Source organism: Vidua macroura, chromosome 3, assembly GCF_024509145.1.
Source record: "Vidua macroura isolate BioBank_ID:100142 chromosome 3, ASM2450914v1, whole genome shotgun sequence".
Taxonomy (NCBI): domain Eukaryota; kingdom Metazoa; phylum Chordata; class Aves; order Passeriformes; family Viduidae; genus Vidua; species Vidua macroura.
This window is the reverse complement of record NC_071573.1, coordinates 97841394-97855176: the sequence shown is the minus strand read 5'-3', so window position 1 is coordinate 97855176 and position 13783 is coordinate 97841394.

Here is a 13783-nt window from a genome sequence, read left to right as displayed (position 1 = left end):
ACTTTTTTTATACTATACTAAAGTCATCTTCCTTCATGCAGTCTTCATTTTTTCTCATAATTAACTGTCTTCAAGTATTTAAGATATATTGAGAAGGCAGCTGGAATAAGAGTTTTACTGGGTGAAATGTTTCTTTAAAAGGTCCCCCATCAAGTGAGTTGCCATCTCAGGCTCTTGTAATTTTGTATTACATAGTGACATTAATATTAGGTGAATTAATATTGAACTTTCTACATTCCTTAAACAAAATGTATGGTGAATTAATTATATTAAAGAGGATTTACCAGATTCCACTGTTATTAAACATTGGAGGTTTCCCCAGTGTTTACCACTGGATTGAATGTGTTGAGTTTGTAAGACAGTTTATTACTTTAGACAATCTTGATGACTTTCATTGAGAAGAGTGGTCAGCTCCTGGTAGAACAGGTTCAGGGAGCAGTGCAAAATGCTGTTGTAGGTATGACTCACCCAAGAAAGGAAGAGTAACCTGAAGATATGCTGATTGCAAGGAGTTCTGACACTGCTGCATCCATGACAGTGATGAGACTCTCCAGCTCAGCACCAGTAGAGATTAAGGGAACCAAAACTGAAATTGGCAGGACCCCTGAAACTGCTGGCATTCAAATTAAAGGGAAGAAAACTCTTAATAAAAAGGCAGGATCTAGAGACAGGTGAATAATTTCAGGCAGAGAAGTCTCTTTTCTGTACCTTCTTCAATTTCTAATTCTGAAAATAGGCAGATTCCTCCCTGGAACTCTGCTATGACTGTAAGTATTAACCTTTGTGTTCCCTGTCTTTGGGTTGAATCCAGAGGCAAAATTTATTATTTTAGAAAAGTTTGTGTCTTACTATTGTAAACGCAATATTGGTCACTAAGAGTAGCAAGGAAAATGAAAAATCTCTTGTGATATTTTCATCCAATTTTGTATCCTGGGAAAAATCAAATAGGCATATTTTTCATTTTTCATCTTGGGATGAAAAAGGAACAAAATAGTCACACAGAGAAGCATCCCACTTCCAGAGATGTGGATTTTTGAACATAATTTTTTCTAACTTTAGGTCCTGGACTTAATTTAAATCTGAAGAATTAGGGTTCAATTTACTTATATGTTCAATTTAACCAGTAGAGTTTGATGGAATAGTGAGACTGAATAGAAAGCACAGATATAGTATTCCATTGATAGAGGAATTCCTCTTCTTTTCCTTGTCTTTGTACAGCATATCTTCTATTTTGCCTGTGTTAGGGACTGTGCAGCAGATACTGACAGTTTGATCCTTTGACATTTAAATGAATAAGGCAAAACAAGACTTATTTGATTTTTAGACTTGACAATAAAAGATCAAAGAAGTTATAGAAGTGGGAAATGAAGGAGGTGGAGAGGAGAAAGGAAAGGAAAGTCATGAGTATTGAATATTCAGTCATCAAACATGATTAATGCAAGTGATTTAAGGGCAAAAATGTAAAATAATAAAGCTTTGACTGTTGTCCTGATATGGCTGTTATTAAACATGAATCAATAGTTGATTACACACTTAGATCAGTCAAAACTTTCCAAGTAATAATAGAGTGTAAGGTTGATTATGGCAACACGTTCAAACTGAATAGGATGTCAAATACATTCCTTTTTGGCTATTTATAAAAAGAGATCAAAAGCACAAGCTTAGAAGGACTGATAGCTAAATGTTAATAATACAGTCAATTTATTTGTAGGGAGGACAACATTATTTCCGAGTTCTTTATTAATGATATAATTTGTCCAGGGCTGTACCAAAGAAATTTATCTGGAGAAGAGAAAGGGTAGCAAGTAGCCTAGCTCTGCTTTATTGAAAACAAAAGGAAGGCTGAGAAGGGAATGCACCAAAGGTAACCAGGAAGACCATGACAGACCATGTCAAGCCCCTTGCAGGTAAAAAAGATAACCCCAAACCCATTGCAGGTAAAAAAATAACCCCAAACCCAAATACAATAAACACATCTTTTGTTTCTGAAGGTTACATTTCGCACCTTACTCTCCCAAAAGGCTATTGGATTCTAATGATAAAATGTTCTTGAAGAGAAATGATCTTGTGACTTAATTTAGTCTAATTTACCTCTTAATTTTCATGTGGAAATTAGAGTTGTATCATGCCAATATGTAAACACCCTTTATGAGCAGAATTATTCTGGTGTATTGAATCCTACAGGTTTATGAACACAAAACCCATCACACCCCCACTGCTCTGATAACAGAAGCAAATTTTGAACTACAGTTTTCACTGCCCAGATGACTCCACAGAATGGAGGAGGGAGCTGCATATAAGGTGAAAATCCTGTTATGTCTTTACTGTTAGTTTCAGGGTTTTTTAAAAGATTCTAAATTTTTGTGGCATATTCCAGATATATTGGATGAATGTCCAAATCAAAATAAGGATTTGCTACAAAATGTTCCTTTAAAAAAATTAAAATTAAACAGTTAGGAAGGTGAAAGAAAGAAGAAAAAGTAAAAAGTAAAAGGAATGAAATGGAGTGTACATGCTGGATCCTGTTAGCTCCTGAGTGCTGCACAGTTCAGTTTAACATGCTCTATACCTGTGTAATGGGGCAAATTAGATTCTGCTGATCTTCAGCTTAGATCACTATTTACCCTACTGTAAATGACATAAAATCCCTCTGAATGACAGAGTAGCCCTTAAAATTAAAAAGGAGCCACCTAAGTGATGGCACAAGATAAATGATGACTTGAGTGGGAGAGGGGGAGAGAGCACAAAGGACAGCAGAACATAAGGAGAGAGGAGTGAATAAGCAAACCTGGAAGACTTCAGAGTGACTGATGGCTCCCAATCTGTGAAGGGGACAGAACAAGATGGCAACAAAAGCAAATATGGCCTATACTGGATAGGCAACAAATAGTAACAATACAAAGGTGCTTGAAATAACCAATTCTCAGAGCATCTAGCAGGAAATATTGGCATTAGGATGTCACCCTTATCTGGGAATGGTGTGCAGTGATATACAAAAGCCTACTTTTCTCATTTGTGGTCACTAAGAAAACTGTATTTGTATTGATCACGTAAAACAGTTGTAAGATATTCAGTTTTTGAAGAAAAAAAGTAAGAAACCAAATGTTATAGTAATTCTGTATTTCTGCTTTTTAAAAATAATTTGTTTTAATATTTTAAAGTGATATGGATTTTCTAAGACTTCAGGGACACTGCAACAGGAAAGGATGAACATTATTTTTTTTCAGATTAAATTTTAAGTCTTTTTATTCAAGGCTGGAAATATATGGATAGGCCTTCAATACACAATCAGCTATGCACACTTCTCACACCACTAAAATGAGTTTCTAATTTTATCATTATTACTTCTTCTAAGGTGAGTTTTCTGTTTATCTTGGGGATGGGTTTTTTTTACCTTATGGCTGCTTTTGAAAAGAATATCAACCCATTCTGCCTGTCATATGGCTTATTTGAGAGGAGACTAAATCACTCCATACCAATGCTACATTCCTTTTTTTCCCCCACATACACTGATGTCTAGTTTCAGCAAGGATAGCATCAATTTTTTTCACAGCAGCCATGACAGGGTGGAGCCTGGAGCTGTGTGAGCATGTACCTAGACAAAATAACAAATAATTACTTTTGAGATTTTGCCTAAAATTAATCAAATGTTTTAGGCTCCCAAAAGTTGCTTTTTTGTTTTTAGGTACACAACTTTTGCTTTATAGAACATCTACATCCACGTAACTGTTTGGATATAAATGCTGGCAAGTGCATGTTCTTGAAAATAAAAGGCCTGCATATAACATAGCCTGCAGAACTTTTGCCTAAAAATCTGTGTGGTGAGCTAGGTACTTCAGCATATTCATGGCTTGCACATTAAAAAGTGATTTTTTTTTTGAGCTACTGCTTCAAAATTCACTTGAAATTTGATCTCTGAATAAAGCACAAGTTGCTGAAAAGGGCTACCTCATTTCAGGATACAAAAAAAAAAAAAAAAAAAAAGAAAAAACAGAGCTCTGAGAGCAAAGAGCAACCCAAGAACATTTGCCCATTTTTAAAATCCCTTCTTCCTCTTGTATTTAAATCCTTCAATTTTATGTTTTATAAAGGTAGTTTGGTTAAAGGCAAATTATATTTCTATGAAGTCCACTCTTCACCAAAAATTGTTTTCAACAAGTCTATCTATCCTCTGCCAACAGAAAGGGAACCACCATGATTTTTATCAGGATAGACCTATTATTCTTTTTGTTTTTTTTTTGTCCTTTAGTTCCACTACAGACAATCTCATTGCTGGCACCACCACTCATAGAAGCCTTTAGTACAGCTGCATGGCCATCACTCCCTGTGGTTTTTCTCTGGTGTTGCACAGTCTGTGCTGCAACATTTCTTCTGCTAAAGAATCTACTTTTCCTAACCTAATGTGTAAGAGTTTTGTATTCCTCTTACCATCATTCATACCTGACAGACTTTTAAGAGTAGAGACTTTATGGTGTTTCAGTACAGCAGTGAAATGGGAAGGCATTTTTGGCCTTTTACTCCCAGATTTATGCTGAGTGGTAACATATTAAAAAATATGCCTGTAGTTAGAAACTATACAAGAGTTTCTGGAATACTAACACTTTTTGTATATTGATGGATTAGTGTGTCACATAGAGACAAGTGTAGTAATATGGCATTATTGACCACCACATCACATTCAAGTTATTTTTTCCTTTTGGTAATTGAGCTAGAATTATTGGCTCTAGGGCCTGTGTGAATAATATCTGCCTCTAAATATTGTATAAATGAGAAAAAAGTCTGGTTTTTACAATATTTTCCAGTCTTTCAAATGGATTTCTGAAAGCTAAGTCAAAAGAAAATCATGGTTGTACAATTCAAGTCATACCACAATGGTTTCTGTGTATATGCACAATACTGTGAACTGCTGGACAGAGCTGTAACTGCTTTTAAATAAAATCATTATGGCTGAGTAATAACAGCCTTCCTTGAGCAAAGGAGCAGAGACAAACACAAGCTTTTGATGAGCAGTGACATCCAACTGCATGCACTCCCATTGACTGTGAGGCTAAGAACAGTACAGAGGGATAGCAAAAAGTGATGCTGTGTCAAGGAAGTTGGGGCAAACCAGGAGATGCAGCTTTGTTAATGAACCCTGGAATTTTTTTCCTGGAAGAAAGGTGCTTTCAGAACAGCAGATTATGAACTTTTTCATCTGCATTGCTGGGATGTTCTAACAGACTACCGTTGCCCCAGACCCTGTCATTGCCATATGCAAAGTCCTCAGTGCCCCAAAGTCCTTTAAAAGAAGACAAGAGAATTACCTGTAGTCTATCTTTGGAAGTTTTTCCAGTGAACATGTGCAATATTTCTCCCAGATTAATCTTTTCTCCTGTAAGAAGTTGGTGGTGTGCTGGTTCAAAATGTGGAACTAGGTAGCCCATTATTGAAAAAGAAGAATGTGGAATTAATTAGACAACTTGCTTCTGTTTTGCTTCTTAATTAATCAGGTGATAAAGCACCCTTAGTGCTTTAGTATGTTAGTTCAAGTAAATAAGAATATAGATAACTGATTCCAAATCCTAAAAGGATTTGATGAGCTGTGCTCTGCTAAAACAAAATGGAATAGTCTCTGCTGACAGTTATACTCCTGCAGTTGCTTGGAAGCCAGGAGGACTGTCTGATGTTACTGCCACCAGATTTAACCCACTGTATGTAAATCAAATGGAGATTTTCTGACAATGGCAAAATATCTCAGACAAAGTAAATGCACAAGACTGAAGAAGCCAAGAGAGGTAAGTAGTTTTGCACCCAATAGGACTGCTGGCAGCAACATTTCAAAGGAAGGAAAGAATACTTGGACTTGAAAAAGGCTGGAAAACACTAATGGAGATGTACGAAGGTTCCTTCCTTCCTTCCTTCCTTCCTTCCTTCCTTCCTTCCTTCCTTCCTTCCTTCCTTCCTTCCTTCCTTCCTTCCTTCCTTCCTTCCTTCCTTCCTTCCTTCCTTCCTTCCTTCCTTCCTTCCTTCCTTCCTTCCTTCCTTCCTTCCTTCCTTCCTTCCTTCCTTCCTTCCTTCCTTCCTTCCTTCCTTCCTTCCTTCCTTCCTTCCTTCCTTCCTTCCTTCCTTCCTTCCTTCCTTCCTTCCTTCCTTCCTTCCTTCCTTCCTTCCTTCCTTCCTTCCTTCCTTCCTTCCTTCCTTCCTTCCTTCCTTCCTTCCTTCCTTCCTTCCTTCCTTCCTTCCTTCCTTCCTTCCTTCCTTCCTTCCTTCCTTCCTTCCTCCCTTCCTCCCTCCCTTCCTCCCTCCCTTCCTCCCTCCCTTCCTCCCTCCCTTCCTCCCTCCCTTCCTCCCTCCCTTCCTCCCTTCCTTTCCTCCCTTCCTTCCCTTCCTTCCTTTCCTTCCTTTCCTTCTCTCTCTTTCCCTCTTTCCCTTTCCTCTTTCCCTCCCTTCCTTCCTCTTTCCCTTCTCCGTAACTTCTTCCCATTTTTTCAATTCAAAATAGTTTTAAAAAGAAAGAAATTGACAAAGAAAATGGCATATGGGCTGTAAAGTGAGCAACATGCTACCACACAATGAATTTCCATTTACATTTCTACAAACTCTTTACCTATAACCTCTCAAAGCCATTTTTTATGTTAGGTCTGTGAAGACACACACTAGCTCTCTGAGGTTGCTATTTTATCAGCATTGTTTTAAACCTCCATAAAGACACATGAAGGGCTGTTGCCCATATATAAAAGTTTTAGCATAGAGTTTCCCAATTGCTCTGCTTTGTACCTAGCTTTCTGTGTGTTAATCTGGGTCTAAATGCTAAACTGGTTGCATAATGTGGAGCTCATCCTACTTTAGACAACAGAAAATTAGATATTTAAGACAAATTTATTATTCATGCTCCCACTGTGGTAAAGGAAGAGAGACATGCTTTCAAAGGAATTATTCCACCTTCTAAAGATGGGTATCAGGCATCTGAGACTTGTAGGGAGAATTGCCCCCAGGAAGTAAAAAATTACTGTAACTAGAGGTGGTGCTTTAGAAAACCAGCTTCTATTCAGGCTTCACATAAATATAATGGAGGCAGACATCATCCAAAAACTCCTCCGTCAATGTCTTTATGATGCATCTCTCCTAAATTTGGAAATGAATCTCATAATGTAAATCTTCATACTGTAGTTTGGTCACTGATTTTCTAGCATGCTGGGATTGCAATGCACAACACTCTCTGCTTTCTTGGCAAAATGGGAAAAATAATCTGAAAATCCAATGCCTAAGGAGCGCTAGGAGTTCTATTTTAGAAATACCAGAGTAGTTTTCAAATCAAGTAGTGGCAGTAGGAAGACTGACTGCAGAACATTATAGACCAGTGTGTTACAACCTGAATATGTATTAGTGTATTAGCACAGCTACTGACACCTCCATCCACACAAAATTAGTTCTGGATAAAAGCCATGCAAGTTATTAAGCAGAAAAGTAATAGCTGAACTGCAAAGCTGCTTGGGCCTGAGTCGGTAAACTCTACAATCTCACTTTTGTAAGATGACCCTTTTTACCAACTTTCTGAGTCAATGGAATAAAAAAAGTAAGCATTGTTTCAGAGATTGATTCAGATGAATTAATCAAATATTATATATTATTTATTGCAGCTCTTGATTTATGAAAGTGTATTGCTCAGACTGTTCTCTCTTCTCTTTTCTTTATGTTCTCTTCTGAATTACTTCTATATGTTTGAGACATTTAGATGAGAATTTAAATATATTTTGTTTACATAGTATGTTTTATCATCCTAGAATACTTCACAAATTTAAGAACAGAAAGCAGAAATTCGGAACCAGATTGCAGCTGGCTTTTCTTACACATGCAGGGCCAGACTTTCCCCCCAGGCACCCCTCCTCCCATTTGCAATCTATGCAATCTTCTGACTGCAAAGAATATTATACACATATACCACCTAGCCAAAGAGGTGGTAAAAAAGACAAAATATTGTATGCTGCTTTATTTGACATCAAGTGAGTGCTTCCTGCACAGGGGAGTGCATAAGCAATCTTCTTTGCTGTATACTGGTATCATTTCCTCTATAACCCATCCATAAAAATCCTCATGAAGGTCACATACATGTCTGTTTATATATGTGAGTGTATGTGTACCTGTATATATTTATTTACTGTATTTACTTAAATACATATTTACTGTATTTTCTTTCATCAATTAAAATTAAAAGAAATAATAAAATACTAGAGAATTTTCTACAAGCTCTGCTGTCAATAATATATTACAGTAACAAACAGCAGTTTAGGATTTTAGTTTTCATTTGCTCTTGAAGCAATCAGAGGATTTTAGAGAGGTGAATTGTAATTACCTGTTACAAACTGGATAACAATGCTTTCATTAATTTCATTCGACTGTTATCTTTCATTACAACAGCTCTACAGACTCTTGCAGGTATGAACTTTGAATTTTCTCACTGATTGGAAAGTGTAGCTAATAACCTTTTAAGGTTAACCTCAACTAAAAATATAATACACATAAGCTTATGCTTATAGACTTATGGTTTGAGTCTAAGTGAATTAGTTCTATTGGCTAAGTACTTTCAACGTTCATTAAAGGAACACCTAATAGTAGCAAAAATTCAGGAGGTCATATGTGCATACAGTGTAACATTCATGTGGCTTCTCTGACAGATTGTTTGGGTATTTCCTGTTGTATATCCCTCTGAACTGCATGAACAGATATTCCTAAATTAACATATCAACTGAAAAAAATAAAAACACAAAAAAACAAAACTAAACAGTGAACAAACAGATTACTTGTGGAAATTTACTTTTCCAACTGTTGAAGGAAATATTTGTTTAATTTGGGAGTATGTATTTGTGGAGCTAGAGCTTGATGCTTAAGTCAGCTTTCAAGAAGGATAAATTGTCTTTCTTTTCATCTGCAAAACTAATTTGAAATGCATGTAGGCTTCAAAAATAAATAGACTTTTCACCTACCACTGCTGAACTCGGAATTCTCTCAACTAAGAACACTGCTTTTCTTGGTGAGATTCAGAGGGGAAATGTCCATTTATGCCAGTAGGATTTACACGTCTAAAATGTTTGTTGACACTCACAAAACACAAACTGACTGAAAACTAAACTCAGAGATGAGGTTCTCTGCCACAGGATTAAACTAATGGGAGGAATCTGAATGGAAAGCAGCTGACACATTTTGGCCAGCTGTCTGTAAATTGCCCCTTCTGTGCCGAGATGCTGTGTGGTCTCTGCTTCCCTGCGTCACGCTGCAGCCACGCTACAAAGGCAAAGCTGAAAGCCAATATTCAAATGAGGCCCGAAACCGAAATACTATTTTTCTCCATTAGAGGGTGGTCCCTCCTCATCATGGTTCAGTTCCACTGGCAGCAGAAGACCTGCAATGCAGTGAGCTGCGTCGGAGATGACACGTGAATCAGGAGATGTCTGTGCTCTTCCTCCTCATGCCTTACACTCCCTTTTGAATGTAGCAGTTACAGAAAAGAAGTGTACAGGCCAATTCCAAACATACATGCAGTACCTGCCTTTATCCATATATTATGTGTGCACACAAATGAGGGTACCTGCACATACATGTAGTTGTGCCATGTAAAGCAACTAAAGAATAACTTTGCTATAGCATCTGGAGCTGAATTCGTCATTGCACAATTTTTCTCCTGTCATGTGTCTCCAAACATGTGTTTGATTTCAGCCATGCTAATTAACTGTACACATAAAAAAACCAAAAAAAAAACCCCAAAAAACCCATACATTTGGCACATGTATATAGTTGTACGCAAATGATGTATTAAAAATAAAACCTTTACATTAAGGTAGATTGTGATTAGAAAATTTAAAGCCAGAGAATATCAAAATGCTACTTGCCAAACAAATCTTGCTGCACTCTCATGTGAGTCTGAACAATATGAAAAGCCTTTCACAACATGATTGCATTCATTATTGTAATACCCTAATTCCATGCAAGCAATTCTATTCATTCACTTTGTTTTGAAGATTTTATATACATGAAGTAGAATTCTTTTTACAGCTCAAATTCAATAAGAAGAAAAAATTTTCAATAGAATTTCCTACTGTAAAGCATACTATGGAATAAGTATTGCAATGAAATATAAGAAAGAATTGCTGCTGGCATAATGGAACCACTTACACTTTGTATTTTATTAGTTTAATAGTAGTGAACTGTCTTATTCACAGCATTGCCTATTACAGATTGTACATGACATATAGAGCTCACAGAAAAGGATTTTGTTTCTTTTTTTGTTTGTTTGTTTTTAAATGAAAAAAAAAAACCCAGAATTACCTTCAATAAAGGACAAAATAGAGAAACTGATTGCCAAAAGAAGTTTGGACACTGAGCACTCATGAAAGCAGAGTGTTGCAAACAGATAAAGATGGAAGTGCAGGGTAACAATGCTTCTGTTTTAAGTTGATATTTCTCCACTACAGCACTTTGGACTGGCAGAGGGTCTGCTCCCTCAGCACAGCATGTGCCTGTGAGCACATTCAATTCTACAAGAGTAATCGGACATTGCAACCAGTGAAATAGTGAAATGCTTCATACTGCATGCATATTTCAATATTCCTGATCAAGAACATAGTATTTTTCTCCTCCCAGAAACAAGCTTGAGCTGCTAAGCAGTCAAACAGATTTGTTTTCTGAATGTCAGTTTTACTGTCTAGTCTGCATCATTCGGCTGCAAGTCCAGAGAGTGTGTCCCCTATGAACATTTACGTGAGGATTTTTCATAAGGTTGCCATAATCCCCTCACCTACAAACTGAGAAGCAAATGCAAAGGTTTTGTTATGCTTAAGAACACCTATTCAGAAAAGACACCAATGGACAATAGGCATTTCCTGTATCCTTCTCTATTATTCTCCTTCATTGTTATGCTATAAGAGAGCATTTCATATGAAATATTTTTAGATCCCTACCAGCAAAAATAAACAAGTGACATATATTTGCCTCAGTAATTCTGCATGGTCAGATTTTGAGAACTGAAACAATCTTTTCAGGATTTTTATTCAGCCTTCATATTTCAAGGCTGCATGGCATATGAGCTTGTTATCCATCAGCTCAGCCTGACTGTGAGCCTCAGACCTAACAAAAGTGCACTTTAGAAACAGCAAATGAACATTTCCTTGTAGACAGTATGGCAGAGTAGCAATAATTTGTGAAAAATGTAGATCTGCACAGTGCACACTACAAAACAATTTGTGTGGTAGAAGTGTAGAGCAGTGATTTTATTAGAATAAGACCATTCTTATTCAGTGAAAGACTCGGACAGCTGTTATATGAACAAAGCTTAATATTCCTTCATTTCCCATGCAAGCCTATTTTTCAAGGCCATAATGCCCCCAGTCCACAAAGTTACATTTAAAACTACCTGGAGAGCTTTTTCACGCAGAGCTTGTGTTACTCATTCTACATATGGTGTGAAGTTCACAGATGAGAAATGTGAGTGCCTAAAATAAATACTACATGAAACCTGAGAAGCGTGAGGGCCCTTGGGAGTTCAGCAAATGAAATGCCTATCAGTCTCTGACACAGCAGACGCTCCCTACAATTGGCAGCTTCATGCTTCATTATGCATGGATCAGATATATAGGTATGGCCCCAGGCAAACTCCCTGGTTTAAAGGAGAGGTGCATGCTGGGGAAAGGCAAATGTCATTTGCCTGTGAATTTGAAAGATGAGGGGAAAAGGGGAATAGAGTTGATTAACCAAATGTATGAGGGGTTTATTTTGTACTATTTATCCTAGAGTTTCTTCACTGAGAGCTGTTTCCAGCATTATATGCATTGCACCTTTGATGTTTTGTGGATTTAACAATGTCTAAAAATGCAATTATTCTTGTCCATCCAGCTGAACAGGTCCAAAATAAATAACAAGCAGTCAGGTTTTTTACCTCCAGGAAGAAAAATAAAATCATTTTTTGCTTCCTTTTGTAACATTTGTGATATAACCTATGTTTATAGCACAAGGTCAGCAGACAGACTGGCTGAAATTGTGCACATTCTGTTAAACACCATTAAAACATATCATGCTGCCTTAATGAATAAAAACTATTCTAGAGACTTAGCTACTGCAGGATGTTAGTCATGGATATTTCCTGTACAGGAAAAAGAAAAAAAAAAACAAAAAAAAACAAACCCAAACACCTAGTAACAATCAGTTTGCTTCACTTACATGTAGTTCTAATTAGAAGAAAATATGAAAATGGTAAATCCATCCTTATCCACAATTAACTGAGGTATAAGAGAGATGAGGGAAAGAATAAAGGAGAAACTCATTACTGACAATCTCTTAAGAAAGAAAAAAAAAAAAAAAAAAAAGATTAAAATGTTTGTGGGAAAGGAAACTGTATTTCATCATTCCTGAGAAAATTATGACCCTGAGGGATCAACTGAGAAAAGCGCTACTGAATATTGGTGTGTCTTAATGAAAACCCTTCTGTCCTCCTGCAGCGTTTCCATGCTGAGATTTCAATCATGCTATGTTCTGTCAATTAAGCATTAAAATATAATTGTAAAGCTTTTTCCCACCATACCAGTATCACTCAAGTCAGATTTTCTTTGAGATCGGTTATGTACACGCATACATATACATACACACATTTATTTAGGTACGCTTTTATATAAGTATGTATCTCTGTGTGTTTGCACATCTTTTTCATGGCAAAAATTCCATGGAAGAATGGCATGGAATTGTTTGGAATCTAAAAACATAGATGAAAATAAAGCAAACCAAGTCTATAAAACTGAGCGACTTAAGAAGATAAGCCTTCAGCAGCTGTAACAAATAGAATGACAGAGAAATAAAGAGAAAAAGAATGCCAATAATGTCTCTCAATGCTCTCTCCGTGTGTTCAGACAAGTTATGGCTAGGAATGTAAAACTTGAATTTAAAGAAACTGCATCTGGTGGAGATTAAAAAGGATAAAGAGGAGAAAATCGGTTTGATGTACACTTCAAAATGCTGTTCATAATATAGTTTGTTCTATTACTTGAAAAGAGAGTATCACTGTTCTTTTATGTCTACTTTTTAATCCTATGCTTTTAAAGTATCTTTTATTTGCTCCTATTTGAGGTGAATTGCCTCACTTCAAAAACTTAAATCTAGTTTGAGGATTTTGACTTTAGTGGCTTCCTTTGAATATTCTTCTGAAGTTATATTTTATCCTCCATTTTAACAATTCTCAGGTTTTACTGGCTAGTTGTGAATACAAGGTCTTCCACAATGAAAATCACCTGCATGCTCAAGAATGCACATTTTATACTAAAGCTGCCAATATGTCATGTCAGGGTCAGGAGAGAGGTATTTTCTCAACTTTGCTGAAATGTAAACATTAATATTGTCACACAAATATGTAAACACAAATTTCATTTTATTGCTATTTTTCTATCCCACACTATGACTCTAGAAAAGAAAAACAACCAATCTTAATTTTGGACCTTGTTAGAATTTAAAATGTGAACTTCACTATGTAATTGTGAAACAACAAATCCCATTTGAAATCAATTAGAATATTTATCTATTGGTAAGGTACTTAGTCTTTTATTAACAAGATAATGGAAAGAACAAAAAATGTGAACTTCTGTTAATACATCATTGAATGAAGACCATTAAACTAGACTCAAAGGGCAAGGCACCTTTTTTGAGGAAAACATGACAATCTAATGGGTTACTTGAAAGAGTTGGAAAAAAGGCAAAAGCTCCCTTGGACTCAAAGGGACCTTGGATATATTACAGTTTTTCATAAGAAACTACAGTGAACTTAGGA